The 27,187-nt window shown below is 39.3% G+C and overlaps 1 protein-coding gene across 6 annotated transcripts in view; it reads right to left on the bottom strand.

Moving 5' to 3' along the window:
• The window catches only part of LOC146441716 (poly(rC)-binding protein 3-like), a 491,829-nt gene extending 465,780 nt beyond the window's left edge, over positions 1–26,049 (bottom strand). For 2 of the 6 annotated variants that reach the window (XM_085052273.1, XM_085052275.1), the window contains exon 1: positions 25,579–26,049. The gene's annotated coding sequence lies outside the window, so the exon portion shown is untranslated. The remainder of the gene's footprint in view (positions 1–25,578) is intronic. The other 4 variants (XM_085052285.1, XM_085052286.1, XM_085052282.1 and 1 more) reach the window with 3 other exon arrangements.
• Positions 26,050–27,187: the final 1,138 nt, after the last annotated feature.

The raw sequence follows: 27,187 nt of genomic DNA, 5'->3' as shown, positions 1-27,187 counted from the left end.
ATTTGACCTCTTAAGACAATGACAATCACATCAGAAATGTTTTCATGTTTCTGAAGAAAATAAGAGGAAGAGAAAAATCAGAGACCTTTCCAAACTTAGCATTTGCTATACCCAAACATTGCAGATATTAAGTCTGGGTATGTCACCCTCCTCAGTATATAGAAAAAAAGCCTGTTGGCCTTCCCTGGCAAAATTAACCATGAATGAATAAATTCAGTACAAAGGCTTGGGGCTTTTTGGTTTGTGTTTGAAAAAAAAAATCAAGGCAGCTGTAAATTAACCATTCTAATGCTTGCTTCTGAGTAAAATGAACAGATTTAACTAACTAATTTGAGTAAAATTCTTACTCATTAATGTTAGTAAAACTAACATCTTCATTTCAGGTTAAACAACTTATTGGGGTGGTGATTTATTTTCCTTTGTAGATTTTCATTATCTGAACAAAATCCTTTTGAGTGATCTCTTCTTACTCAACTGTCTGCATCACTATCTACACAGTTCTCTATAAAGTTGCTAATGTAAATTGTCCCTCTTGGTTAGTCATGAGAACCTTAGGCAGGGTAATTTGCACAAATCTGAATGAAGAAAAGTAGGAGAAAGCTAAATACTCTCAAAATGTTTCTGGGCAGTAAACAGAGGTGGATCAGTGATCACCTCTCTGACAGTATGCCCTCAACACAAAACCTCCTTCAACATTTGTGTAAATGTTCTTGTTGCTTTTACTAGCTGTGGTTTTCTGAGGTGAACTCCCTCTATCTTTTTACATGGTTTTCCACTTGTGTTCTGTGCCATCCGTGTGAACAGAATGAGCTCAAAGAATTGGACTCTTGAAAGGTCTCACCTACTGGGCAAGCAGATGCTACAGACAGGCACATGGACAACCACAGCACCTCACTTCAAATATCCCCTTTCTCACTTATAAATATAAGATTGGAAGAACTGACTCAGAAACACAGACCCATTTCAGGATGATTTGTTTTAGGAGAAATGAAGCATTGGTGAGTCCTGTGAAAATGCAGTAACTTGGGAAATAGAGATCCCAGGAGGACATGGTGTAAGATAACTATTGTCTCTAGATGCATCGACAAAAACCCTTATGATTTTGGGTTATTTAGGGAGTATCTTTGATTGTATCATAATCTGGCATGCTAAAATCATTTGGCTGTGACGAAGGAGCTCTCTGTGCTTTTCAGTGGTTTTTTTCTGTTTATATTCCCCAATATAAAATTATTCCCCAATAATTTTATGATGAATGCATGGATGCCTAGATAACAAAATTAAAATTTTTAACAGTGAGTTGTTATTGTTAATTACCTTTCACTGATCCCTAAGGAGGGATGCCTGGGGGATCTGTAAGATCATAGCTGAAAACTATTACGATCCTTGCAACAATTATTATTTATGTTCCTACGGAAATATTTCTTAAGTCTTTTCAGGACAAATTAAAACACTTAATTTACCAGGGAACTATTGTCCTCTTAAACCTGAGGGTACCTTGATCCATATAATAACTGAATGTCCCTCTGGAGGTTCCCAGCTCTCTACATTGACTAACAGATGTGCTTAAGGGAGCTGCTCAAGAACTAAAAGAAGTGAAATGCATGGTATTTATAATCAATGTTTCTCTGAAGAGGCTTCTCATCCTAAGACGCATATCTTGTTGAGACTAAAAGAAGCCTTATTGTGATAGATGTTGATTCACAAAGTAATATTTCAGTGCAGTAGGTTCTTCAAGGCTGAGGCTCATCAGTTCAGGTTGGGTTATCAAAAGGGCAAGACTCAGATCCTCAAAGGTACTCATGAGAAGACTCACAGAAAACCTTGTGGAAGTTTGGTGCCTCTGAGAGACTGGGCTCTGGACACCCTTAAAGAGACCCTAGATCTCTTTTAGGTCACTCTAAATGGGCAAAGACAAGAATTTCTCACATGGGTTATGCTCAACACAGATTCACACGTAGATTCCTGCATGCATTACGTTAATCAAAACAAGCAGCGTATTTTGTATCAGAAGATTAAAAATTAGTCAAGAATAATACTGCTTGGACACCAGTCTCAGAATGGCAGCTTGACTGCTCACAACACATCCTTTGTAAAATACTGCTAGGAACTCTGCCTCTGCCTGGGAGGAGCACAGGGCAAGAGCAAGAGTACGGAAGCTACAGCCTGGTCAGTGCTCCCTATCCCAAACTACTTATTTTTAAGCCTTAAGTTTGGGTTGAGTTTTTTACATTTGCTTTTTCTTTTAAAAGAAGGAGAAAAGTGCTCTCTTTCTCAAAGTATTTTCCCCCTAATTCCCGAAGATGCTGAGCACAGAAACATATCAGGAAATGGATGCTAAACAGTATGAAGCAAAGAGTTTGGAAAGAAGAAGACTGGGGTGCACACATGCTGAGAAAGTTTAAATCAGTAGTTATCAGTATATCTTTGTGTATGTATATATATATATATGCTTTGTGTGTATATATATATATATATACACACTATATATATATATATCAGACATTTAATTACAAATATTGCTTTTAAATGGGAATGAGAAGCTGCACTCATTTTATCGGCAGCAAGGAAAACCTTGCCCAGTGTTTGTCAGCTCAGTAAGTATTTTCTTGTGGAACTAACACTATATACTTTGGAGTGCTAATGTGCTCTCTCAATTGTTTTCTCCCTTCTAGTTCTATTGACAGTAAGATTTGTGTAGTACTGCCATATTCCAACAGTAATTATGCAAATAATTTTTACACAGCCCCTACCTTAAAAATAGAAAGTTATCTCAAATAATATATGCAGATGCAGCTTCTTTGCTAGCTATTGTCCCACATATAAAAGACAATTAAATTTTTTTAAAATTAATACGTAGAGAACAGAATTTTAGCTGCAATTTTTTTCTGTCTACATCCAGGCTAGGATTCACAATGAAAACAAGCATCAAAGCAAGGTTATGTAAGCTATCAGCAGCTCTCACTTATGAACCCCTTGGCTTCTTGAAGGATTAATTGCCAGAAATAATACAAACAGAAATGTAGAGTCCCAACTTCAATATTTATACAACTATTGCATTATTCAAACAGAGACTGATCTTGGTAATTGTTTTAAGTTGTTGTCCTAGATTTCTTGAATTCTTATGAATTTGACAGGAATTTAGGTTGGGAAAGGCTTAAAGGATTAGGAAGACAGTTATGGAGAGGCAATATCTTCATTGAGACAGCTTGCAAGGTGCTATTTCCTTATAGTAAAGTTGACACTTTCAGTGACCAAAGAAACTGCAGTACATTAAACTGTAAAAGAGCTGTGAAAAGTTGAGCCTTCTTTATGAACAGGTACAATTCAAAGGGAAAGACGTAATACTTAGATTCAAACTAAATAAATAGCGTAGCAAGAACATTTGCTCCCAACTATGCACTAAGAGGCAGATAAAATTGCACCACTGCACCTGTGAAGACAAGCTTGCACAGGTAGAGACAGATTGCTGCCCCAAACAAACTCTGCAGTTGAATCATGCAGACACTGCAGGTAAGTGTGAAATACCTCCGTTGTGATGATGATGAAACAGGAAGGAATAAAAGCCTGGCAGAAGGAGAGAGCTAGGAATGGATGCCTTGCTGAATAACTTCAAAATTAAGTATGAAAGGAATAACATTATGAAAGTAGTGGTTCTGAGCAAGAAGTGCCTTCTTCAAGTCTGAAATTATGATTCACTATTGCACAAAAAGCCTTCTGACAAAAAGCCTTAAGCTGGCATTCTCCATGTATGCAAGACTGTGGGATTTACTAGGAAACCCTATGGATGAGCTTCCAGGGCTCAGAGGGTGAAAAACCTTATTTGGTGTGGAGCACTTTGTGAGGCTCTCTGGAAGACTGTAGGATGAGGGCAAGTGTAGACACAAGAGTACTTGTTACCCTTTCACATCTCATTGCCTCATTGCTCTTTTCAAACTTGTGGAAGTTTTGACAAAAGCAGGAGTTGTTACTGAGTTATGTATGTGAATTGCTGTGCTCACTCTCCCTCAGTTTTTTCCACCAACTCCTAGAAAAATGCAATGCAATGATGATTTGTTTCTTGTATTTGCTGGTGAAAGCCATCAAGCCTTCAATTCATCAAGTCTGAGGCAGAGATTACCTGCACAGAGTAACTGCAATGTCGCCACCTGTTTATATTGCACAACTGGTGCTACTCATCAAATGTTATCTGAAGGTGCTTGAAAGAGGAATTGCTGGTAAGTCAGATGTGCTTTTCACATCTTACTAATCAGTGGAGGAGGAATGAGACACACGATGCTTATGAGGAAAAATAAAAAAATTACTCTCTTAAAAAGAAAAAAATAAAGCAGCTTCCTAATCTATGCATCAAATCCCCCCCTCCAAATCTATTTGACCAGAAACTTTCCCTAGTGACAAATAGCATTGGGTAGAACTGAAGACTTAAAATATGCAGACCTGAAATTTCAGACAGTGTCCAGGTTTGATGTGACTTCTCTGTGTAGCAAACGCATATATTTGGAACAGCAGCAGTTTCCCCGATTTATAAAGCTGAGGGTTTGGTCCACTGGTTTCAGAAGGAATTGATGGCAGCTGAGCAATTCTCAACAACCTGCAAAACTGAGCCTGAGAGAAGTGTTGAAATATACATCAGTGAGGATGATTTTTCACATTGCCAAGTATCCTCTATCTGTAATCTTTGCAAGCCAGAGGCTATTCCCATTCCGGTAGCAGAAGTGCTTTCCAACTGGCTGGAGTTCTGAAGTCAGGTTCACAGGAAGGGGAGCAAAGGTTGGTCATTGAGCCACAAATATGACTTCTAGAAATCAAATCCCACAGCATGAGCCTGAGGTTCAAAGTGCAGTTTTTCTATGTATAACTAGCTATAAAGGCTTTTTGCGAAGGGCACTTTCACTGGATCAAAGCATGGGACCATTCCCAGTTCTAACTTATCCTCTGTTCTAAATTTCTTGGAGTACTGAAAACAGAAATGTGAAATCAAGACGGTCCTGCAAAATCCAGTGCTCTCTAATGAGGAATAATACTTATGTTTAATCTAAAGATACATTGAAAGAATTAAGCAAATTGCTATAGGAAATGCATCAAGAATAGCTACACATATCTAACAAGAATCAACTGTTTTGATGACTTTAATTAGAATCTATGTGTAAATTTTCCATAGCTTGCACATAAACAGCCATCTGTGGTCATTTTTGACAATGGCTTTCTTAAGCAACAAAACACATCAGATCCAAGAGAGAATACCCCAGACTGTACTTAGCTGCTGGGATTAAATGGTCACTTTCTGATACAAGCACTTAGTCTTCAGGAATGTACCATATTTTATTTCCTTAAAGACATTCATTCAACAAAAAATGCTATAACCTTTGAGTTAACTAACAAAACCGGTGAGGTACAAAAATCAATATTTATACACTGAAACTGAAAACTCAAGGGTTTATACTGTGCTGAACAGCAGAATATAGGTCCTTTTTATAAACAATCCCTACTGAAAAAATGACAGCTCTGGCACAACTCACAGTAGGAAGGGGGAGAGGTAAGACACTTTTTTTTTGTTGCGGAGAAATGTAGTCTTACTTTGAAGAATGCATGTCAGAGAGATCATCCTTTGAACTTGCTCTAACAGAGCTATTTAAAATATTTCTGTGCAGCGACAGACCTTGTGGTGGAATATGTTAAAGTGTTCAAAATAGTGAAACAAATAAGAGGGATTTCAACACGGAGCTTACCCACTGAGTCAGAAACCCCAGTGCTTCTGAGTGTTAGCTGTTGGGGCGGATTTTGAAGGAAGTATAATGGTTGAACTGAATCATGTTGAATGGCAATATATTAGTAATGCTTTATATTTTATCCCACAGGTTATACAATTTCAGTAAAAAGGAAATCCAATATTACTTTAAAATTTTCAGATGAGATTAGGCAGACACAGATGAGACTAGTATACTACCATGACTCATAATAAAACACCAGCAAAGCTGTCTGTGAGAAGTTCTCCAGAAAATGAAAACCACAGAAGACTGTAAATACATTGGGCCTTGAATATGGAAATTCAAACCTGATTCTCTACACAGAAGAAACAAGTGCATTTCCCTGTAATATCATTGCAGAGAAATAAAGTACACAGCAACTATACACTCACATGAATTTCTCAAGGTTGTTTTGTGAAAACTGTGAGTATCTAGGCAGATAGCAGATTGAAAAAATCTCAGTTGTAACTAAGAATTTAGCCATTCATTTGGCCTGGAATAGTCTTCCTCGTATTAAATCTCACAAGAGCAAGCTCAGGAGGAAAAATTTCTTTAAGTATTTCTATGAGGCACTCTTATTCATTAAGTCTCCAATTCATATGAATGTGACTACCCAACCTACTCTCCAACCAGAAGAAAATACGCTTCAAGTATTAGAGGGAATCTGCAGGAACCCAGGCAGGATAGCAACTTTCCTTGAAAGAAATGCTAATGAATATATATTGAGGTGTCTCCTATACTATTCCAAACACAACTGTATTCTTATACCAAAGAAAAGGAGGCACATTGCAGATAATGCTGCTTATTACACAACAAATATTTGCGACCAGGGCAGGTCTCTAATTATACCTACTCAGTCTAGGTATAATTGGCAGCAGCATGTGCAAATGACAATAATAATCAACCTGGATAAGGCAACTAGACTTCCTGAGTGATCCCTCTGCATCTCCTTCCACTGTTTCTGTTTCAGAGCTACTTTATTAAGAATGAGATCTTTCTGTTTTCCTTAGAGCTTATTCCAGTCTGCAGTCCAGCTCTGTAGCCTGCAATAAGTTGCACTGCAACACAGTTAGAGAGCTTCACTTGGCACCTTCAAAGGATTACCAAAAATCAGTAACTTCAAGTTGGTACTGGACAAGAAAATATGCCTAAAAAATAAGTACAATAGGATTCCTTTGGAGCCACCTGACAGCACTTTTTAGTTTTTCTTCATCCAACCTTGAGGTCACGTGACACAAAAAATAACTGTGTTTTTTTAACAGGCACTGTCTTCCATTCTGCTCAGAATATCACATAACTTCTAGGTTCTTGTATTTTTTTCATATATCTGTCTGTATGAATACATATATAACAACTTCATGAGGCTCTCATTCTGCGAATCCCTGCTGCCTGCTGGCATATAGTTCTGTTACACTCAAAATATTTAGTGACTTTTTTTCCTTATTGTTTTCAAGTATTGTATTTCATTCGGCTCTCAGTTACAGCTACAGATGAGATCCAAGGAACTTTCAGTGTCTACTAACAAGTGCCCAAAAATATGTGTAGCTGGGGTTTTGGCTGCTCATCCTTCTTACACTGATCATGCGGTGCTATGACAACATTCTGCCACATCCTGCTCATGTGTTGCCATGGCACAAGATCGAATACTTTGTTTCAAAAACTCATTTCAACAGAAAAATACTTCAGTGACAAACACTCCATGCCCACCTCCACCTGCTTTTCTCACCCCACTCTGGCAGAAAACCTTGCTTCTCATGAAAAAGCCTGACCAAAAAGCTTTTCCAGTGTTAGTCAAAGCTCACAAACTTGCACTTGGAAGTAACAGTTCTTCCCACATGTGATTTGAAATGTATTTACTCCTATTCATTCCTCTGGCTTGACTTCCATGATGCTGTTTGCCATCGCATTCTCACGAGCCACTAGAAAAGGGAAAAGGCTTTCCCTTATGCCAGGGGACACTGGTTGGTCAGGAAGCCAAGTTCTTAGAAAGATATAAGCCCCCTGAACTTCAGGCCATGGAAATGAGATGCCATGGAAACATCTCCCAGCTGTCACATTTTAGGTTTTAGTCACCTTTGCACTTTTTGACCATCAGCTTCTGATTCTCGTTTCTTCCATTTTCTTTTATTTTTGAAGAGTGATCATTTCTGAAACTAGGAAGTAATTTGAGCATAAAAACTGCCTCCTGTTATGCTTTTGGTCTTGTACCCTTGTCTGGGGACTTCAGAAGGACGAAAAAGAAATTGCCTGTATATGTGGTCTTTTGTGCTGATGAAGCAAGCAGAACAAATGAGAATGGAATGCATCTTTGCTGCTGCTGAAATATCCTTCTATACTTATTCTGTACTATTCAATTTTGCTTGTGTATCAAGAATGATTGAGAAAGGATATGCAAAAATCTGGGTGTATGCCCAACATGAACATGTAGAGTACCAGTGCATTCAAAATTATGTTCCTCTTTCTTTCTAATGTTCTTTTGGACACTGAAATCATTGATAAAACTTGAATACCAGTCACAACATGACTAACACATATGTCAAAAGTTAGTGCACAAATGAACATAGCACACTGCATAAAAGCTAATGACCCACTGAAAAGGCAGAATCATTTAGAAGGATAAGAAAGGAGTTTTATATAGTCCTCCCTTATGAGATCCTCCCTAGAACCATATCTTTCAGTTCAGTGGAAATTAAACTTTAAAAACCCCTCAAATACCAATAAATAGAACACTGTAAGCATACCTGACAGGGAAAATAAACTCCAACTCCAGGTGATCTAAAGCCTCTCATCATTCCAATCAGATTTCTTTGATTTTTAGGTGTTTGCTGCTGGGGGAACAAATAAATGGCAACAATTTGTAGCTTCCTCTCCTTCTTTCCTTTCTAATTCCTCCCTACATCCTGGCACAAAACCACTACCTTTTCATTATTTAGAAAATCTCTGATATTTCATGGAAATAATATAAAGACTTTATGATCTTTATCCACAAATTTGTGGATATGTATAAATATTCTATATACCATTCTACCATCATCATTTGTGGTCTTAGAGACAAGAGAAATACTTTCCTAGTTATATTCACCATTGAGTTAACCTACTTAAATGCTTGGATTACTAGAGCACAAAAATGTAGAAGAAATAAATTCAAATCCAGCTGTATGTCAGGCTGTGTGTCTATAAATATATGTCAGCATCACACTGCTTCAGCCTTTCTTTGTAAAGATATCAATAAGGAAAATTGAAAATAACAACAGATATTTCAAAGTACATCTTAATCTCAGGTTGCTACATTTCTCCAATTTCTGATATTGGATTTTGCTTTCATAAACATTTCCTATCTGAATAGCTGTTATGCCTCTTTGCTGTTCCACAACAGGATAGTATGAACAGGTAATTTGACATGTAAAATAGCTTTATCTCCCTCAACACTTGTACCTGCCTTTCAGAAATTTACCTATTCTCTGAATCATTCAGATTGGTTGATAACAGGGCATTCATGTGGCTAACCACATTTCACTTCCTCCAAAGCATAAACATTTTTGGCATGATTTCTTTCCTTTTCTTAAAATTCCACTTTGCTTTATTTTCAGTGTCCTTAAAGTGCCTTGTACTGGAATTATTTATTAATGTAAATAAATAATTTGAGGTCTAAGGAGAACAAGATCGGTCTCTGTACACTCTCCACCAAGCCTACCAGTTTTCTTCAGAAAGCTGCAATAAATTATAGTTCCATGACACCAAACTCCTGTGTGTTGTCATGGAACATACATGGCATTTGTTGAAACTGATCATTTTCCAGGAAATAGTCAGTGAATTGGTAAATTTAAGCCGGCAACAAAAAAAGCCAATCTTACTTGTACACTTCCAATTAAGTCTTCCCATAACAACAGCTATTTCTTTTGAGCAGAATGCTGTTCAACTGGATGGATTCCAACCACTCCAGTAGGAAGGGACTTGGTTTCCAGTGCTGTATGTTCCCTGGTTAAACAAGATGCACTTCATCATTGTCTCACAGCAACTGGTTTTAGACCCAGTTTAACAACTCTCCCCACAAAAAGGTATGGCTGTCACTGGGCTACGAAACTCTTTTTAAGCTGTTACTCTTCATTTTCACTATCTGTTAAAAAACCATAAGTGGAAAGCTTACCTGGAATAAAGGGACATAGCACTAGATTTTGTGGCTATTCTCTGTGGCTGGAGCAGCTCAAGACCTCTTAGAAGACTTCTGTAGGACAGAGCAGCAATAGTCTCAGTGGTCTGTTCTACAGAAGACAGCAAAATGGTCTTTTTCACCATGGAACAATGCACTTGCAGGCCCTAAATCTAGCCCACAGAAGTGGAATTTCCAAGCAGGAAGCTCATTCAGGTAAGGCCAGTACTGTCCTGCCTGTATAAAATTTGCTAAAATGGTATCAGAGTGTTCCAGCAGAAGTGAAAGAGTTAAACAGAAATCTTGAATAAATCACATTTTGCAGGAATCACTCTGTTACAACAGATTGTGCAGCACTATTTTTTCCCACTCTTTTTGATACAAGCACCCTAGGCAAACTTTCTAATTAGAGCAGCAGATGTATGCAGTGCCATGTCTCTGTGAAGTTATTATGCCCAAACCAAATTTTGTCACCAGCAGCCAATAATTCGTTTGTCTACTAAGGGCTTGAAGTGGCCGTATCAATTATTTAAAAACATACTAAGAAGAGGAATCCATTTAAAATCTTCTGGGAAGCCCAGTTATAAAACAGTGCATGTTCAGGTTTCATTCACAATATTGTCTTTTTAAAAATACAATATTACTAATTAAGGGTTAGTGCATTAGGCCATTAGTACTTGAGTGATTCATGACAGCATAACGATCTTGCTTATAATTTGTACCTTAATTTATGGGATACTAAGAAAAAACAAGGGAAAAAATCTAAGCAATTTGCAAAACTGAAACTCATCCAAAAACTGCTTGCAGTAATTTCTCCTGAAAAGTGATTTCACTGTGGGTAAGTGCTATGCTGGTAAGAAAATGCTTCCTATCAATAATTAAAGGATAATGAAAGTTTCATGTGTCAGAAGACATCCTCAAAACAGGACTACAAAGAAGAACATTCCTTTTCATTCAGACCTTCCACATTTTAAACCTCAAAATAATGCCCTTCTCAAAGAAGCGTTTAAAATAAACTGTTTAGTGAAATATATGACTATTCAAAACTCACCAGACACTGTAATAACAATGCAAACTAGCACAATTCTAACAAAAGTTGCAGCAGAAAACAAAGGTCTGCACAGTGCCGAGCATCCCTGAATGCCATGGTTAGCCATGAAAGGTGTGTAGTTATCATGTCAGGGTTATGAACAAAAGCATTACAGAGAAAGTCTGCAAACTTTTGCTGATTGCAAGTCTCTTCTTTGTCTTAGAAGGTCCAGCTGTTGTCTGACTCCTCTAGTTGGAGCATGTCAAGGGTCTGGAGCTGTCAATTCTTGGAGCCCATCACAGAGAAATTACAGTGTTCTCCTCATCTGTCCAGGCATACAACTGAAAGAAATTTCCAGGGACTGGATTGTATTTTGAGCTTCACATTCTCATGGCAGATGTGGCTGATATCAGCAAATAAACACAAGAGTTACAGGAGAGGAGAGGAGGAAGGCAAGAGGCACATTACCAACAGCCTTTCAGAAAAACAGTCTAAAGATAACAGTAATTCTGCACCCTCATTTGAAATATCCACATCTAAGACTGACAAAAACAGAAGGTTAGCAGGATTTTCAGAGAGGTCTTAGGCATAAAATCCTCTTCAATATTGATGGAAGTTAGTGAGTGATATCAGAGTGGGATTTTCCAAGAGGACTGTCTTTTGGACAGCTTATCCCCCTGCTTCCTCAACTCTAATTATTGAACTCCACTGTGTTCACACTATGTGAGAGCATTTATGCTTGCAGGCAGGAGGACCAAACAAGCAGCAGAATTCTTCAAGAGAAAAACAATTCTTCTGCTGCCAAGGAGGCATCTTCACCACAACTTTGCTGCTCTGGGAGCTTGCAAACCATCCTGCAAGTGAGATCTGGTGTGCTGGATCAAAACATCATCCAAACAGAGGAAAGCTAACCCTTGGAACACATAGGTGGGTCTGAATGAGGTTACTGTGAGCAAATTGCAGCCAGGACATTTGAAGGCAAGCCTGCCACATTGCTAAAACACTACGGAAGTGCAAACTCTGCATGATTCCGAATGGATGCTGGGCTTGGCATGAGGCCACTGACTGAGAATGAGGAGGTGTCTGCTTCAAAAATAACTGAAGTCATCGTAGTCTGAAGAATTAACTTAACCTCTCACTAAACATATTTTTATACTTTCCATTTCAAATGGTTTAATATTACAGAGCTACTCTTCTACCTAGCATTTAAATGGCAGTTTAGAGCAACATCTGGATTAATGGAAACATTTATATTAAAAAAACCCTCAATGTTTTGGTGACAAACATTAAATTTGGATTAAACTCTCTTGGTCAGTCTCTCTGTTTCTGGCTATCAAATGGGCAGGTCAGGCCAGAGTCTCCTATATCAAAAGCCCATAACTCTGGAGAGAACCAGCAGCCCTCTCATCGATTTTCTCCAGTGTCTTGTTGCAGAAATTGGAGTTAAGACTTGTCGTGTTGCAAACCTGCTCTCTTCTAACACTGAATAAGGACTCCCGTTGATCTCCTGACCTTCTAACACAGCCACTGCCTGTCATCCTGCGTCTTCAGCTACTCAGAGAACTTGGAGTCTTTAATCCCCTCTCTACCTCTTCTCATGAATATAATTAATCTGTAACTACAGTTACTATTTTAAAAGCAGAGCCTCGTCGCGTGATAAGCTTATTTCATCACATTTTGAAATGTAGGTAGCTTCTGTTCAGTAAATCCAAAACTCTCCTCAATAGGCTCTCTGTTTAGCAGGCTGTGGTACACAAGTACTCTTGATAATGATGTTGCAGCAGTTAGATCTGGAACCATCTAAAGATGCCACCTGTTTTTCAATACTCAACTACTTTGATCAATCTTTACTATGTAGGAGTTTGGCATGCCATTACAGGCCACAGCTGGTATTTCCAAGTTCTTGTACTCATCCAATTTTATCATGACTTGATTACTAAAAGTCAGGTTGAGAAAACCTTGGGCTACATCATACTTTTCTACTCCTCCTTCCCCTCGATACATCCTTCAAAAGCTGAAAATCTCTGATTTTGCTTTTCTTAGCTTCATCTCCATTGCCCTGTCATATTCCTTTTTTTTTTAAATCTTTTTTCCCTCTTGATTTATGGAAGACCTAATATTTTCTAAAGGAGGTAAGAATTAATTTGTAGGTAATGTAACCTTATTGATTAAAAGGTTGACTTCCTTGATTTGTTTTGATAATGCAAAAACCATCCCCAAATAATGAGATGCCACCCACAGTTTGAAAACTCTTTTGACAGGGCTTCAGTAATAATTTCAAACTGACCCTATGCTGTCCCAGGAAATACAAAGCTCTTACAGGTTATTTTTTTTATGAAATTATTTGCTATGATACATCTCCCCGATGTGCTTATTCTTACCAGAGCAATGGCATGTGGAAAAAGAAATTCAAAATCAAAAAGCATCCAAAGCATCCCAGGAAAACAGGTCAGACACTGCCATGACATATTATTATTATATTTTTTCCAGATCTAGATTTCATTTTTTAATTTAAAAAAAAAAAAAAAAAAAAGTCTGGTGGTTCCCCCCTCCTCCTTTTTTTTTTTTTTTTTTTCAATAACAGCAACACAAACAACACTTCTGTGTGTATTGCTGCATTCCTTTAAGCCAACACAAATACTCTGGATTGAGTTAGTGCTAAGGACTCCAGGCTCCTTCCCAGCCCCACATTTTGTGCATTCACACAGGCAATCTATTCCTCTACATGGATTTTGAATCCTTTCCATGCCCAGGTCTGCAGGACAAATATGACTCAGAGCTCACTCCTACAAACACTCAAATGCAAAACCGCAGTCCCACTAGGTTAAATGGGACAAATCCAATGAGGGAAGTTATTTGCCCACGTAGGTATACAGAAATCTTAATGCTGTGACACACATCCTTTTCCATGAAGAGGATATCTACACCAGGATTAAAGGTGGCTCATTACTAATGGACTAATGCCTTGCAGATAACATGCACAGTCATTCTGCAGGCAAGGCAAATGTCAACGGCCCCAGGAGGAAGCTGAAAGGAGTGTTTGGTGTTGGGCAGCTGATATGAGTTACAGTTCCAGCTGCTTCATTCAGTGTGGAATTTTACTGTTTCAGATACTGCTTCTTGTAGTAGCATTATAGCATTACCATAGTAAATACTACTTATTGTGGTATTTTAAAAAATATAATAAATATAACAGAACTGTATCTTATTCATCCATGTTAAATTTCCAGCAGAAGAATAATGACAAGTACTATACACAGAAGTGTATTTTTGTAAAAGACAAATGCAGTAATTCCACTTTAGGTAAACACTAACTACCTGTATAACATAGTAATGTATAAAATTACTTAAAATATTTCACACATAGGGACTACGACTTTCAAGTTGCAAATGATCTAAAAGCTTCCATACCACAACTTTACTCCTTGGTTTTTCAAAAAGAACAGAAAGAGAAAACTGAAAATATTGTGAATGGATAGAATATTTCACTTGGAAGGAATCTAAAATGATCATCTAGTCCAACTGCCTGACCAATTCAGGGCTGACCAAAAGTTCAAGCATATTATAAAGGGCATTGTCAAAATACCTCTTAAACACTGACAGGCTTAGGGCATTGAGCAGGGAGCCTGTTCCAGTGTTTGACCATTTTCCCAGTGAAGAAATGCTTCTCCATATCTAGTAAGAACCTTTCCTGGTCCAGTTTTGAACCATTCACATGTACCCAGGAGAAGAGCTGAGCACCTCCCTCCCCATGTCCTCTCCTTAGGAAGCTGTAGAAAGGTCATCCTTCAACCTCCTTTTCTCCAGACTTTATAGATAAGCCCAAATTCCTCAGGTGCTCCTCACAAGACATATGTTCCAGCTCCTCCACCAGCTTTGTTGTTCTCCTCTGGACACATTCAAGGATCTCCACATTCTTCTTAAATTGCAAGGCCCAGAACTTGACACAGTACTCAAGGTGAGGGTATGCCAACATTGGTGCCCTTCACTTTTTGAAAGCCATTTGAAATAAATTCTTGAAACGTAAAAAAGCTAGCCACTTGAATATCCTGTCCTCTGTTTACATTATACTTCAAGGATCACAAATAAAAAATACATCTTCCCTTTCCCAGTAATTTTAAAACCAGAAAATGTGCCCAGAATCAAAAGTTAGTAATTTCTGGCTTCCCAAATGAAGTACAAGTGCCAAAGCTACGTGAAATCCAACGCATTCTTGATTAAGAGTATTAGATAGTCTGATATGAAAATAACTTTGCTTATAGCATAATGGCTATACCTCCTATTTGAAGGATTAATGCTTAGAATATTGCATCTATGTAAATGTCAAGAACTCAACTCTCACCAACTGAAATTTAATCCAAAGGGGAAACAGGACTTTTTTTCGAACTATAAACAAAGATTCTTTCTGTCTTACTTGAACTATTTATAGTGAGAAACCAGAACTAAGCCAAATGAAAATGAGTCTGCAAAAACCCCGTGGAGCACTGCGCACTGGAAGATCAAACCTCCGAAAAGAGAAATGTGGGTAAGGCTCTTGACATATCACTTACACTCTGAAGGTCAACAGTGAAGTCTGGTTTAAGGTTAGTCATCCATAAATGAGGAGCATGACCAGAAACCTATTATGTCTAATTCTACACCATTGTCTATCCTCCACAAGAATGTAGCAGTCATCATTAGAGCTGACCTTTGTCCAGCAAGGACTTTGCTTTTTAAGTTTAGCAATGAGCAGGACTGCTCCACACTTTGAGTCAGTAAACATCTTAACAGTGATGCTCAAGTACATTAGTCCAAAAAAAAAGTAATGAAAGCAAGCCATGAACATATTTTTAAGGGGAAAAGAAACCAGAAAACTGGAACAGCCTCCAAATGGAGTACGGGAAGTAAAAAATCCCTAAATAGTTGTAAGAAGGAGTTTGATCAGTACATGAAAGGGATTGTATGACATCTTGGCTGCAAAAGCAAGGGACTGAACTGGATAACCCAGAAGAATCAGTCATATCTTTTTATGAGCATGCAATTCTCTATTGGTATGTTTAAAGGAGAAAACGAAGTTTTTAAAAAATATGTTATGAAAAGACACCAGAACTCATAGAACATGATCAAAGTAAAATCTAAGATCATCAGCTAGCACTTGTGATTTCTCAGACTTTCAAAATATTTTATTTAAATAAGTTAGCTGAGATTTTTTTGAAATACATCTTTTATTCCAGTCTAGACAGCATGACATCATTTGCCAGCATCTTATTTCTCACAGGGCTGGGTAAACTACTTTTTTCAACCCTCTCTTTTAAAGAATGGAATCCATAATGTGGTTTAGTATATGTCTGTGTATTTCTGCATAATCTTATTTCCCCATTTAATATTTTAAAACAAATCATTAAACAGATAACCAATAAGACCTGGGAGCTTTATATTTCATTCTTTACAAAACATATCCTAATCTTTGCCTCCTTTTCTCTGAAGGAATTTTATTCTGAATTTACTTTTATCTTTCTATATTGTTTCTTCTTATTCCAAGAGAAACTTGAAGCATAAGTTAATATTTAAAAGTAAGATTAACACATTCTCCACATATATAGCACACTGCAGGTGGAGGTCTGAGAAAAAAGGTGCAGAAAGATGTTTTGTTTGGGAGTCATAAACACTGTGTTACTAAAACAGTGCGTATAACAGTGGGTTAATAAAAAGTCAGTGTGGAATATGCTGGGGGTCCATGATGGAGATGCCCATGAAGGATGTGAGATGGAAGCCTGAAGCTGCCAGTGGGACTGCTGAGCACTGGACTTTGTCATTCAGGATACAGGCAGGTGAAGTAAGCCCCAGGTCACAAGCACTGCTCTGCTCAACGGGGGTCATGGGGGATAAGGTAGCTGCTTGCAGGGAGTAGGGAAAATGCCCTACTTGATCATGTAAATAAAGACTGCATCAGCAGGTGTGCCTGTGGATGCTGAATGAAATACACAGACAACATAAATACTGGCTTTTTGTGACATTTAAATGCTTGATTTTTCCTCGTAAGTTTTTTTAGCATCTTTTTTCCTTTGCATGCAGCCATTTTAACTGCTCACTCTAAGTACTGTCCCAGGTGGCTTCTTCCTTCCATTGTGTTACCACACCATGTCTTCCTAGCCAGTCTCTCTTCTAAATAATTTATAACTCAGAATCTCACCAGGACTTTCTGACCAAGAACACAGATCTGTCATCAGCCTAAGTCAATTTTATGATGGCTTTTCCTATGCCTCTCTTCCACTTTGCCTTGAGGCAGCTGTAGTGATGAGCGGTTAGATGGATCAAGGATCTGATTGGGATAAATTTTTATTTTTTCATATTACCAGTTGCAGCATACCATTTGGAGGAAAGAAGAAGCATTGTGCAGGACTCCCTTTGCAGAAGCAGCTGGAATTTAGATCAACTTAAGCTGATTTTGAAACTATGCTTTAAACTGACAGTGTACAGCTCCCTTTCAGCCTGCCATTTTGCCTTCTAACATTAGTTGTGCTTTCTTCCAATCCAGCCTCCATCTCTGATATTTGTTATATGCCTTTTATCTCACATACTGTTAAATCTTATTAATCCCATCCTGAAGCAATGATTTTCCCTCTTCCATCCTCTCTCTTAAGGACTCCCTCATACCTACTTTATTTATCTTTAATTTTTGCTTATGCAGGTACTTTTTTACCCTTTTGTTTAATTGTTTATTTGATTCCATATATTTTACTATCCCTGTTTCTGCCTCTCATTGCTCACATCCCTAGGCTGCACTTGTAGGTGTCACAAACAAACAAAATCTCAGTGAGAGTGCAAATTTAGATGTTGCTTTTAAGATTTCAGACGAAGATCGAAGCTGAGTTTGCCTTTGCAATACATACTGGAAAGATCTCACAGGAGTGAATGATCTGATATTATCCATATGGCACCGCAGGTTCCACCTTCAGACTTGAAAGAATCAAATCCTCCTCTTCCCAGATTCTTCCATATTGCCAGGCAGGAGAATTCTGCCAATCCCAAATGCTAACACAGGCACCTATCCCCACTCAAAAAGCAGTCTTAAAACTAAGCTGGTGGCTAGGAACAGTCACATTTACAATTCTTTTCTAGTCTCTACCCCACATTACTGCTGAAAGCTAACGATAAAAAAAAAAGAGAAGGAAAATTAGTTATCTTCTCCTGGCCTTTTATTTCAATATTACTGCTGCTTAAAATTTTGTCTATGTACTACAAAATCACAGGGTGGGGGTTGCTGAGATGACTAATTAGCTGATGTCCGTGACACAGAAACAGAATGGTTTGGGTTAAAAGGGACTTCAAAGATCATCTAGTTCTAATCCCTCTGCCATGCTGGTGTGCTGGCTTCAGTAGAGCAGGTTGCTCAAAGCCCCATCCAACCCAGCTTTGAAGACTTCCAAGGATGAGGCATCCACAACTTCTCTGCATAACCTATTCCAGTGCCTCAGCAGTGTCTCTAAAAAGTAAACAATGAAGTATCCACCTCCTTCTAGAATTTATTGAAATTTTTACATTAGGTGAAAATCCAAATATAGACAAAATAATTTCTTGCACATAGATGGATAACCAAAAACATACCACTAAAACATTATATTTTCGTTATCATATAAGATGTTCGTGTAGTTAACATATGCTTTATTTAGACCTCAGATTTTAGAAAGAACTTTCAAATTATTTCATCCTGAGATGGAATCAAGAGTGTCATGTTGCAGAAATCAAACGAAAGTGCCAGGGAATTTTGGTTTAGCTATGCAGACTGCCTGAAACAGGAGCCATCTCATACAAGATAAGCTTCTCTGAAGTAATAATAACAGATACTTCACACCTTCCCTGTTGTCACTGTTCTACGAGCCTGTTTGGAGTCTCTCGCTTAGGCAAGCAATCTCACTGAAGTCTAAAATTATTTAACACGAATAGGAATTGCTGAATTTAGCCATAGCTGTGCTATCCCATTTTACAGGTAGGAACAGCATCACACAAACCCCACAGTCAGTGCCACTTTAGGAGATGTTTCTAAGACCTGCAATGAGAACTCCTGACATATGGACCATGCCTCTGTAATGGTTAAATGAAAGATAAGCCTTGATGTTCAATCTCTATATTTTTAAGTCTAAGCCATTCCCCATTAAATACTATAAGGCAAAATGTATAAACCTTTTCAAAAGGTACAAAAATGAAACAGAATTCACTTCTCCATTGGTATCACAATAGGAGAAGAAACCATTTGCATTCTTATTTAAAAACAAGTATTTTCATTTGCTAAATTCTCCCTTTCTGTTCCTGTTGCAGCCTCAGCTGGGTTACAAAAATTTGAAACCTGGTCTACTGTAAGGTGTCCCTGGAAGATGTCCCTGGAAGGTGGCCATCGCACAATTTGGAACTAGGTGATCTTTAGGGTCTTTTTCAACCCCAATTCATTCTACAGTTCTATAATTCTACAAAATTTCATTAAGTTTCTTTGCTGCTGATAAACACTGGGATTTTGTTGGGCAAGAAAGTACAAAGAAGCTTGGAAGTACATCAAGTACATCATGGCCAGGTACTTGTCTTCTTCTCCTTCACAAAGGCAGGTTTTTTTCTTTATCCTGAGGGGTTTTCTAAGCCCACCTCAGGATCATATTTACTTCCCTGTTGACCTTCCCTGTCTTTCACCATGTTATCTTTGAACACTGGTGTACTCAACATTACTGAGGCAGCCATCACGACCTAAAGATTTTGCCTGAAACTGCTAAGGTTGGTTTGTAGAAGTTTTATAATGAATTCACCAGGTGAAAGAATGGCAATGGTATGACTGGTAAGATAATCAGACACTCATGGGTGTTTTAGTCTAGTAGAGCTCAAAGAACTCCACCACTTTGATTTACTTAAAATTTTCAAAATTTCATTGAAGAATAAAAAAATCTTTATGGGACCTCCAGATGCCTCACTATAAAAGATACTGTTGTATGCAAAGTGCCAGTACATTTGAAATAGACCATGTCACTTTATTATATGTGCACTGGTTTTGACTGGGATAGAACCAATTTTCTTTACAGGAGCCAGAGTAGGGCCGTGTTTTGGATTCTTCATGGAAACCGCGTTGATGACACAGGGATATTTTTCTTACTGCTAAGCAGTGCTTGCACAGTGTTGAGGCCTTTCCTGCTTCTCATCCCACCCCAGCAGCAAGGAGGCTGGGGCTGTACAAGAAGCTAGGAGGGACAGAGCAGGGACAGCTAACCCCAACTGATCCAAGAGATATTCCTTAGTATATGGCATCATGTGCAGCATATAGAGCTGGGAGAAGAAGGAAGGAGAGAGATGTTCAGAATGATGGTGTTTGTCTTCCCAAGTCACTGTTAGAGCTGACAGAACCAGGCTTTCCCAGGGATGGTTGAACACCTGCCTGCCCATAGGAAGTGATGAAACAATTCCTTGTTTTGCTTTGCATGTGTGTGTGGCATTTTCTTTACCTGTTAAACTGTCTTGTCTCAACCCACGAGTTTTTCCTTTTACTCTTTCAATTCTCCACCCCATCCTGCTGGTAGGGGAGTGAGCAAGTGGCTGTGTGGGGCTTAGTTGCCAGCTGGGGTTAAATCACAACAATATGTCATTTATATTAATGAAATTATGTTAACTACTAGTTATTAAGAGGACTGAGTTTTCATCAGACTTCTGAAGTTGGCTCTAAAACCTTGCTATATAACCATTTTTTTAAAATGCATACAGAAGAGACTGTTAAAAATTATTAATAATAAATCCTTCTGCAGCTAGTTTTAAGTAAACCAAGAGCCGAATTGTAATCAAATAAGGGGTAGTCCTGAGCCATCCACACCTCCAAAAACCAAATGAATGAACAAATTAAGTATTTCATCTGTAATTTACAGAAGACAAGCATTTTGCTTCCTTGGATTCTATTAAGTGTCCACAGTATCTAAATATATCTAATGTATAGATGACAAAGTCAGATGTTGCAAGATCCATAATCAAAATTACTGGATTCATGCTCTTTGTTAAAAGCCTTGCTAGCAGAAATCAATAGTGCATTATATATTTTGCCCTATAAACAAAATATAAGTTTTTGTTACTGATACAATGGCAGTGCTGGAAGAGGCACCCATCTACCAGCATGGAGTTACAGCAGTGGATTGAGTAGGAGAAACTGCCCCACCCCACTTTAACCTCTAATTACCTGGGCTGCTCCTAGCAGATCCTGTGGGACAAGAGTGATCAATAAAACTTACACTCAATCTCATTCTGAAAAAAGCATTACCTTTGAATTATGTTTACAAATGTGTCTCTCCTCAGGAGACATGAAATCTCATATTTACGTCAAGCAAATTCTGAACATTTTAGCTGCAACACCACAGTTCTTCTTGCATTTGGTTGCAATTGGTGGAGCTGTTACACTGTGTTGTGCAAAGTTAACAGTATTATTGTTTTCCCTTTCCTACAAACACTTTCTGCACACAAAACAGCCTCCAGCCTACGCTGGCAAGTTGGGTATAGTAACTGGATGTAAATCCAGGGAAAACTGGAGTAAATAAAAACATACCACAAAGAAGAAACATGGTAGCTGGAGACCCCTCTCAACAATTACTTTCCACTTGACCTCCTACAAACAGTTGTCATCAGAGAGCTGTATTAGCACTGCCAGACTGTAATTAAGTCCTCCCTATCTAATAAAGGGGAAACGAAGCAGACTGATGAATGCAAACCACAAGACAGAGGAGTTTAATACCGGTAAAGGTGAGGGAGCACTTTGCTCTCTTAGCCGTGAGGAACTCAGCCACTGCAGCACCAGATCGTTAGACACCCTGCTCTCCAGAGAGCCATGCTCTTCCTTTCCCTGCCATGCTTAAGCACTTGTTACCTCTGACACTCCTCCACATTCACCAAGACTGGGAAGGGAACTGCTTGTAGATCTGTTCAGCATCAGAGTAACACATTTCCCAGGAGGAAAATACTAATCTTCTATGTGTAAGCAAATACAGCAGAAGAAAAATACCTATTTTATTATAAAAACTGTATTTCCAGCAGATAAAATATAAATAAATAGTCATCTTTGCATAAGGTAACATCATTTGTCTAAACATCTTAAAACTACAAATATACATTTTGATGGAAACACACACACAGTGCCATTTAAAAAAAAGAGGTATCTAAAGAGAAAAATTGATTGTTTTCAGATGCTACTGATTTTTAATGTATATTGTGATTGTACTCTGCATGGGTATAGATAAAACCACTGCATCCCATTCCACAAAATACCAGGCAACACTGTGAGAGTTTTCATTTAGTTTCTTAGAAATTTAAGAGAATCCATGGTCAATACAGTTTTCTCGAAAAGTATATCCAAATGAAAGAGCAACTTCACCCTGCCAACAAAAGGTCACTGAACCTGATGGGTAGTTTTAATTTAGGACAAGACAAAACATACATGTTCTTCTTTTGTGGAACCACCACATCCACAGAATAAAAACTCCTTTGGCTAGTATTTTAGATTGATACTGCAGAACAACAAGATGCAATAATACAAAATAATAATTTCAGTTGGTTAGCAGTAGAGAGAAATCCCACCTTACTTTCATAACAATAAGGTCCACAAAGTCAGAATGACTTCTGAACACTCCATTACTTTGTTTATAGCAGTTCACAGCTCTAAAAGGCTTGTTTCAAAAACAAAACGAACAAACAAAAAAGGCTTTAGAAGTGAATAAATCCAAGGTTTGATGTCATATCCAAGTCTCAAAACATAAATTAAAGGGATGTTTAATCTAGGTTAGTATGTTACAGAATAAGCTAAGTGTTGGTGTGCTGTCACTCATACCAATGGGAACAACCACCAGATCAAACCCGACATTAACCTTACTTCAACACTTTCGTATCCAGCTGAAAGCACTCCTGTCTTTCAGCTGTTATGATAAAAAAACCCTCAAACACATGACTTGCTCTTTTTGTGCACAAACATTCCATCATCTTTTTTTTCTTCACCAACAGATAAGCAATCAGCTTAAGAAACTTAGTGTGTAGATTTGTCAAGTGAGCACTGCTTTTCCAGAAACAGTTAAAGGACACCAGCAGAATTCTCTTTAAAACTCATGAGAAAAACAATGTCAAGGGTTTTCCATTTCCTGAATATTTTAGTGTTGCTGTGGTAAAACAAAATATCTACCTGTAAACCTACAATATGCACCCAATGTAAAATCGAAACAAAATTAGATATTACAGATATGCTATCAATAGCATCCTTTGGAAATATCCTAAATCCTGACATGTCAAGATAAAAAATCATGAAGAATGCTGACCACAAGTAACTCCTGGTGACTTCAGCAGGAGTAATGGATATTTCAGCCTTCTGTGGATTAAAACAATTTTTGTCTAGAGAACAAGAGCTGTTCTGTGCTACATGTGATTTTAACAGCAAACTCTATCAAATCAGAAAAATTGTATCACATCGCAGTGCTCACCAAGAAAATGTGTTTAGCCAGTAGTCAGGGTTCAGCAGAACAGCAGCTGACAAGCTAACATGCATCACCCATATTTATTTATCTAAACTGCTAGTGCACTGAGCTCGTTTTCCATCCCTTTTTCTTACCCTGCATCCTTTCAGGGATGATGTACACAGCACATCAGGTGTCTCTCCGCTCACAGCTATCAAGAATTAGGAATGCCACAACTCACTCAAAGCACGCTTGCCACTTTCACAACATCAGCCAGCCACAGCAGAAAAAAATCCCAAGGCAAACTTGTGTAAAATATTTTAATTTAGGCTAACAAGAAATGATGAAATGACCCTTGATAGCACGAAACTACTTCCATGACTGCTCATTTTTGCTGAGTGTCATCTATGAAGCATGTGGAAAGACAGGATATTTTGGAATTGCATTAACTAGACAGGAAACATTAATTTTCTGTATCCATGACGGCCTCCAAACACAGATCACGACAACCATTTCAGCTCATTTGTAAACTTTTAGATACAAAAATGATTCAACCTGTTAGAAAACTATGTATACAAAGTGCTCTTTCACATGCTTTCCAAAGTGCTTTGGATTAACTAGATTTTATAAGAAAATTCAAGTCTCACAGCCAGACAAGTCTAATACTTTTGAGCTAATATCTGAAACTGTGTACCATTGTGAAGCCAGTTTTCCTTACAAGTTCTTAAGCAAAATCTCCGCTTGTTTTGAAGCAAAACAAGGGAGATGTGAAAAATCCATGTAAAAGAGCTAGAGGCTGTTATTTTGCTTTATATTAAGTGACACTTTGCAAATGGCACCCTGCAAGTTATGCCTTAACACCTTGTTAAAATGCAACTAAAATCTATATTACCCCGCTTCACACACATAGGTAAAATACATAATTGAAGGCATACTAAAAGACTTGGGGGAAATCCATGAAACATATAAATTACTTGATTGCCTCTGAATAATAAATCGTTCCCCAGCAGATTTATAATAGACTGTTTTACCGTAGAAACACATTTCTGCCATCAATAGGCACAGTTTGCTAAGGAATGACAAACGGTCTAAAACAACTTTGGAATTGGGAAGTAAGCTGTACTCCAATGCTTCTGCTGGCTGGCCAAACTGATAACGTTTCATGTCTCTTTTTCTCACTGAACACTAATATGTAACAGCAAATGATCCATTTACTCTGGATCGCAACTCTATTTTCCCCACTCATCCCTGGAATAACACTGTCTCGGGCTGCTGGAGGAACAGAAATGCCATCACTTCACATTAGCTGTAAAGTTTTCCTTTTCTGCGCTCCTCTACTGAGAAACCAGGAGAGAAGGAATGGGAGCCATCACCTTGAAGGTGCCAGTAATGATCTATGGAAAGATGTTCTGGAGCACAGGAGACTGAACTCTGTGCAGAGCTCTGTAGCTTTCCTGCATCCCTGACCGGTTTCTCCCTCAGCAGTCTCTGCCGTGCTCCTTGCTCTATGTACAGGGACTGTTTGGAAGCTTTAACACTCCTCATCCCCGGAACACGAAATACAAATGCACTTTGCACACACATTCGCACACACACGCTCACTCACTCCCGAGACACACGTGCACACACACGCAGCTCCCCCGGCACCACATGCAATTCATTCCAAGTCCCCTGTGTATTGCTTAAAAACAGAAACCAAGCATACACACAGAAACAAAAACCAAAAAAACCAAACCAAAACAACAAACCAAAAGAAAGAGCCCACCAAACCCCAACGAAACACCCCACCAAAATATATAAAAAAGAAAAAACAACCAAAAAACCAAAACAAACCAAGAAAAAAAGGACACAGAAAGGAGGAGGGAATGAGGGGGGAGTGGGGGGGAGGACGAAGGAAAAAAGAGAAGCTTGTTTTTTTCCTGCTGTTGCTGTGGCTCCCAAGCATGCAGCGCTAAGGAAGAGTAGTTCCCCACTTTCATCAGCTAGCTACATCCTTGGGATAAAAGGGAGCAGTCCGGAATGATGCTGAGGCTGCAGAAGGCAAAATAAGGCTTTGCAAACATGCCTGACTCCCCATGAAATTCTCTCATCCACATCCCCTCCTCCCTAAAACCTGCCCTAAATGGGGGGGAAAAAAAACCAACAAAAACAAAATACCAAAAAAACAACCAAAACAAAAAAAACAACACACAAGGAAAAAAGTGATGAAAAGACACAACTCACCTTAACAAGGGGTGTTGGATGGGGTCAGAGAGGAGGAAGGGTATAAAAAGATCTATTTTTAGCAGAGGTTGTGATAGTATTGAAACACACAGACACAGGGTTTGGAAGCAGGGAGTATAAAAAAATGAGGGGAAGAGAAATTATCAAGAACGTGTAAGTCAGTCTGGCAGGAGAGAGGAGAATCCCCAAGAAAAAAAAATTAAAAAGAAAAAAAAATTAAAAAAAAAAAAACAACCACCAAATGCCGAGAGGAGCAGGAGGGAGAGCGTGGCGGTGCCGGGGTTGTGTTTTGTTTCTCTTCGCTGGGGGAGGGCGGAGGCGGCGGGGCGGGGGTGTGGGGGTTGTTCGCGCTTTCGGCTCGGAGCCCCTCGCTGCCTCCCCGCGGGCTGCCGCGGCCCGAGCCTGCTCCCGGCGGCTCCGGGCGGCCGCGCTCGCTCCTCGCCCGGCTCCGGCGGCTGCGGCGGGCGCGGCGCTCCCGCTCCCGCGGCTCGCTGGGGCTCTGCAGCCGCGTTCACGCCGCCGCCGCTCCTCGGCCACCCCCGCGCCCGCGCTCCCGCCGCCGCCGCCCGCGGGCGCCCCCCGCCGCCCAGCGCTGCGGGCCGGGGCTCCGGGGCGGCCGGGACGGCGGCGGGGCGGCGAGCTCTGCGCGCTGCCTTGCGCGGACGGGGACGCGGAGCCGAGCGGCTGCGCGGGGAGAAGAGCCCGTGCGGGGCTGGGGGAATCGCGGTCCTTGCCCCCGGTGTCCGGGCGGGACCAGGGCTCGCCCTCCGGGGTGCGGTGCCCCGCTCCTGCCCCACACCTCCCGGGGCACCCGCGGGAGAAAGGGAGCTCGGGGCTGGGAAGCGAAAGTTGGGCGTGCTGAAAGGCGGCCAGCGCTTTGACAGCTGAACGCTGCTTATCAGCGGCACATCAACGTCGCACGGTGTCGTCGGGAAGAGCATCAGTAACAAGCCGGGAGGCTGAGAACTGCGCTTATTCGTATCAAAAGTAGTAAAACTACGTTCAGCCTTGCCTTTAATAGACGCGTAACTCGCAGAGAGCGGCGCCAGCAGATGATGTTCCTTCCCGGTCCAAATGGAAGCCACTTCGCAGCATTTTGCTGATGAGGACCATCGGAGGGTCACGTTTATCTCAAACAGCTGACAAAATCCAGCAAACATTTACATGTTACTGAAGGAAGCTTTTACCCGACTTAACACCCACAGGAATACATTGCAACTAAAAATAAATACTGTTAAAGTTGTTTTTAAGCAGAGAAATATAAAAACTTTGGACACCTTTTTACATTTTCACTGTCTAGATTGAAAGAAGTAAAAAAGAACAAAAAAGAAAAAAAATAAGGAATTTAAGTGCAGAGAAATGAATGAGCTTTAAAAAGTACTATAATCTACAGTGCTATTAACAACTGCAAGTAAATATGTCTGTTTATGACTTGTGATTTTGAATTGGCATTGTCCCATAAATGATGAGAGCAAATGCAGGCCAAGCTGTTGGATCCACAACTTGCAACTGATATACAAGCTGTGCTTCAGCACCACTGTTACATTGAGATAAGCATATATAATAAATAGTGGAAGATTTCCTCCAGCGTGTAAGCTCTGTAAGTGTA

The sequence above is a fragment of the Lichenostomus cassidix genome, chromosome 2 (assembly GCF_008360975.1).
Source record: "Lichenostomus cassidix isolate B80296 chromosome 2, HeHo_3.0, whole genome shotgun sequence".
Taxonomy (NCBI): domain Eukaryota; kingdom Metazoa; phylum Chordata; class Aves; order Passeriformes; family Meliphagidae; genus Lichenostomus; species Lichenostomus cassidix.
Note: the sequence above shows the minus strand (reverse complement) of the source record. Positions and strands in the feature narration are given on the sequence as shown.